This window comes from Zea mays, chromosome 1 (assembly GCF_902167145.1).
Source record: "Zea mays cultivar B73 chromosome 1, Zm-B73-REFERENCE-NAM-5.0, whole genome shotgun sequence".
NCBI lineage: Eukaryota > Viridiplantae > Streptophyta > Magnoliopsida > Poales > Poaceae > Zea > Zea mays.
In genome coordinates, this window is record NC_050096.1 from 125,758,826 (window position 1) to 125,764,092 (window position 5,267).

Sequence of the window (5,267 nt, forward strand, 5' to 3'; positions counted from 1 at the left end):
GGACGCGACGTGGCCAGGGCGCCAGAACAGGTCGCGCGAAGACTACGCATGCCGCCATGCGCGACGAGTTTGTTGAGGACACAGCTGACATGAGTGGCCCACACGCCAGCAAAGAGAAAACCGCGCGAAGACTGAAACCTGAGCTGCGGGACCCACCCGTCAACGATTCGTGGCGCGAGGAGTGGAAGCGGATGCGCACCGTGACTGCCGAGTGCTCCCAACACGCCAGTGAGGGGGTGAGGGCGGACACGAGGGAGAGACTGTTCGGTGGTCCCCCCATGTCGGTGCCTCCTTCCGTCCAGGACCGCGCGGGCTCGAGGTCAAATGGGCCGAAAACCAAGCTACCAGCCCAATTAGCGACACCTTCACTTTTTCCTTTTGTTTTTAGAATTCAAATTCAAATTTTACATTTTGTTATGAGATTCACCTTTGATCAAAATGTACCAAATTCAATTATTAGTGCAAGAGAAATATATTCTTATTTATATATTTATTTTATCTCATTTGGTTAGTATTTTCTCCTCTTTCCTCAAATTCTAAAATTTCCTTTAGATCTTAAATTCCAATGTGGGTATTAATATATTTCTTTTTATATTATCACAAAATTCACACAAAATAAAACCTCAACATGATGCATATTCCATTTTAGTATCATTTGTTTTAATTAATCACCCTTAGTTATAGGTATGCACTTGTTATGATGAATATATGGCACACAAAATAGAGAGATCAACTATATTCTCATTGTATACATTTTTGGGTATTACATAAAGGCAAGACCTCACCAACAGACATAATCAAACATGAGAGAAAATCTACACAATCATGATCCTCGAGTTAATCGGGCCTAATTCAAACATTAGGCAACATAACTAAACACAAGCTGTAAGCTAAAGCATAACATTGATTGGTTACTACTCGTAGACTTATCAATTTCAGATACTTAACTTAGGTTAATGAATAGAAGTATTTCAACTAGTTCTTAGAACTACTAAGTTAACCTATTAGGCATAGCACATCAACCAAATAAATTATTACACCATTCGATCAAGCAAGTAAACATTATCAAAATTATATACATTTGTAAGACTATAAGCAATAAAGGGTAACATCACAGATGGACGAGAGAAGTGCTAAATTTTACTACTTTCATTACTATTTCATTATACACATACAAGGCCTAAATATTCACTAACTCAAATACATTCACCAAGGCATTTACTTCCTTCTCCAAAATGATAAAGTCTAAAGCAAGCATTAAGAAAGAAAAGAACAACCATATGCAACTACAATACTTCATTAATAAAGCAAAGAACTAACCAAATCTATATACCTACACAAAAGAAACTCCAAGCAAATCGTTTTAACACTTGCTGATTTTGGACAACAAAACAACAGCTATTTGTTTAGCTCATAACTCACAAGATATGCATCCAAAAATAGTAAACTAGGATTTTATGGAAAGCTTATAAAGTCCTCTACATCTTTGGTATTATCATCAGAACAAGATTCGACATTTAGAAATGCCAAACAGTGCTAAACGTAAATTTTGTCCAGATTTGGATAGAATTCGACTACTTCAATAATCCATAACTGGAATTTCAGGCATCCAAATCAGGTGATCCTAGAATTTTTAGAAAGCTAATAGAATTGTCTACAATTAATTTATAAACATCACATGTTAATTCAATACATATCAAAGTCAAAAAAATGATAAAAGCTCGGCTGTGCAGATTTGGACAGATTCAGAGATTACACTTCAAACAGTTATAACCTGGTCTCTAAGCCACCAAAAAGGGTGATCCAAAATTTGTTAGAAAGCTTAAGAAAAGTACTACAACTTCTGTATAATTTATAAGAATTGATTCTAAGTTTAACATGGGCAAACAAGGTTATTTTCGAAATCTGTACAGAATTTGGACAGATTCAGGTACTGAACTTGGAAAAATCATAACTCCGAAACTACTATACCTATGGTCATGAAATTTTAACACAACCAAGATAAAAAAGTTATCTACAATTTTCTATATTATATTTCTACAGAAAGTGCACTTTAGTTCGTCAAATAAATAGCACAACAAAAACTGTACATGCAGTCTAAAACTGTGAGTATGTAATTTTAGCTCCTAATTGGGCTCTATAGTATCATGTTCTTGATACTTAGAAATACTTCATCATTTTATAATTCATTAGAGTTCAAACAACCAAATGAGAACCAACATTTGATTTACTAATTACATTCAAATTATTTGGAGCACTAGAATTATAAACACACATGTAACACGCATATGTACTCGCTTGTATTTCAAATTTACAAGTGACACCGACAGATTCTACTAATTCATCCTTCGCGTACTCCGTTCAACCACACATATACACAACATCGACAAATCGCATGGATAGAAAATCACATTAAACAACCTGGCAGAATCAAACTCGGGTCGCGTGTGTGCTGTCCACGGGCTTGGGATTTTTGTCGAGCATGCGATGCGCGAGGCGCAACATCGATGGAGGGCTGTGATTTATACACATATTTAAATGCACATTTTATTGATTTGATATTTAACGAATGGAGGGGTGCGGGACAGAGAGGGCTCACCAAGGGTATTGTGACGTCGCGAGTTGGGGCTGCGCAGATCGAGGTGGAGCTCGCTACGGTATTTCATCGAGCACTTGGCGAGCGTCGCGAACATAGGTCTGCCCTAGCGTGCTGCTGCTCAAACTGAGATAGAGAGTGGCGAGCAGAGGTGACTAGGGAGTTGGGCGAGCTCCATGGTCGGACCTAGGCGGACTGGCGAAGCAAGGACGCAGGTGCTGCGGCAACCAGCACCATGGCAGGGTCGACGGTGACTTGCCACCAGACGCACAGAGAGGAGGGAACAGAGGCGACCGGACTTGGGCAGGGGCGAGCTCAGTGACGACGTGGAGAACTGGACAGGGGCACGGCAGGCAGCGCCTACGACGAGCGCCGTAGCTGACGGCCAGAGAAATACAGGAGAGGCACCATGGGAAACATCAAGGGGACGGTGCCCTAGCTTCTGGCGTGGGGGCTGATGCCCAGGAGCCGAGATGGAGAGGGCAGGGGTGTTTTGACGGCCATAGCTGGTGATAAGGATTTGACCACAAGGAGATAGGAATGGAGAAAGAAGAGGCTAGAAGCCTGCTGGTCAACGTGAGTAAGGAAAAATGAAATTTCCTTCTTCATTTTCTAAACAAATACGTACAGGTAAACATAGTTTCAGGATTTAGAGTTTAAAAGATGTAGAAACTGTTTGAACAAAGGTAAGATCAATGACAATATTTGGACAATGTTTAATTTGGTGAATTTTCTCAGTGTCAGATAACTACTACCCATTATCTATATTCAAAAATTTGGATCTGGGCGAGAAACATATGGATCAAACCAAACGAGATCAGCTTTGATATATTAAGACTGTGCTTAATTTGATTCGATTCGAAACCCGATAATTTTGTCTGTAGTCTGAACAGGGAAACATATTAATTATTAATACTCAATATCAGCTCTAATTATCTCGCTTCAATTTAATCTCGCATCAACACTCGTGTCGCCGAGCTTCTAATAAAATTCATTTGGGTAAAAAATCACAAGAGTGGTCGAGGCTCCAAATTCATGTTCTCTTAATCCATAAATTTTAAACAGACACAAGGCTCGATATTTCGTGAAATAAATACGCGAGATCAATGCGACATCAAATTTGTGATCCTTTCGAAAGCGACGTCACACATCGTTCACGTGGGCGAGAGGCTGTGCGCTGTCCACACACCGGTTAGCACCTGCCACGCGCCACAGAGAGACACGTGCACGCAAGCGTGAAAGAATTTCAAACGACATTTAAGGAACCAGATCCGATTTCAAGGATTAGAGTTTGGGCAAGACGTCGATGGCTCAACCCAAACGATACTAGATTGGATGTTCCGAAAATTACTAAAGTCTAAATTATTTTTAAAAAAATAGATGTGGAAAAATTTAAACAGATGGAGACAGACACGATATCAAAATCGTGATAAACAAAGATGATTAGAATTTAGTGTCCATTTTATTTACCGATATCCCGCGCTTAAGTCTGTACTCGTTGTCGCACGAGAAATAAACACCTGGTGTGTTACAACCACCCCATGTTAACATTAGCTGCCACCAAACCATTGTCGCCCCCTCTTGCTCATCTTTCAGGTAGGGTTGCTAAGCACTAAGTCTATAGAGCTAATTACCAAAGCCAGAGCCATTATAGCACTCGTGGTTGCACTGTTATCCTGGGTGGTGACTCCATGTTCCATTTAATACAAAATGTTCTTGTTTAACCATCGGGTTAACATCATAAATAAAACTTCATTTCCGAAACATAGTATCATTAAAAGAGTGACATCATATTTATCAAGTTGAGCAATAGCAAAAATTGCTAAGCCTAGCATTTATCCCAGGGTAATTAAGGAATAGGGTTGGTAATTCTAGGAAATACTTATTTAGGCAAATCTCATCAAATTATGCAATATCCAAAAAGTAAACATTATTATATGCATTATTTGGGTACAAATAGAAATACAGAGGGAGAATCACTTGCCTTGATCGAACGTGTCCTGTGGGTCGTCCTTGAACGAGTTTGGTTCGTCTACCCCACCGTTAACTTCTAATCATCGATTCGCGTATCGTACATACAAAAGAATATGTACGCCAAATAAATAAACATTCACCATTAGATAAACAATCACATATCACGCAATGACACTTGTAAATAATGTCTAAATCATAATTATTTTATTAATCCACTAGATTTTTCACTTCAAGTTATCATTAGTGAAAATATATGAGCAGGTGACTACGAAGCTAGTTTATCTAATATAACTTGGATAAAATGACTTAACAAACTTCACGAAAAATAATTATTAATTATTTTCTTTATGACTAATAATAATTCATTGGGTTTTATCATTTCCTTTTTAACTAGAAATTATACGTATCATTGGGTTTCTAAGTGTTGCTATCTCTACCGCAATGGTTAAGTTTCAATCTACACTATATAAGTATGAATACAAGATTGAAACTTAAATGCTTAATATAAATGCGGAAACTTAAAGAGCAAGGTAGAGATGGAAACTCTCATGTATGACGCCGATATTTTTACCGAGGTATCCGGAACCACACAAGGTCCCGACTAATCCTCGTTGGTGCCCCTACGCAAAGGGAAGCCCACGCGAGGGCCAAGCACCTCGGTCGAATAACTCCGTAGAGAGCCGCGGGCCTTCTCCAC

At 39.1% G+C, this 5,267-nt stretch overlaps 1 long non-coding RNA gene across 1 annotated transcript; it reads right to left on the minus strand.

The window, feature by feature from the left end:
- Positions 1–2,160: 2,160 nt before the first annotated feature.
- Positions 2,161–3,121, minus strand: LOC103638445 (uncharacterized). The gene is made up of 2 exons (XR_558795.2): positions 2,600–3,121; positions 2,161–2,515 (listed from the first exon to the last, which is right to left on the minus strand). It is a non-coding gene; the product is annotated as an uncharacterized lncRNA (long non-coding RNA).
- Positions 3,122–5,267: the final 2,146 nt, after the last annotated feature.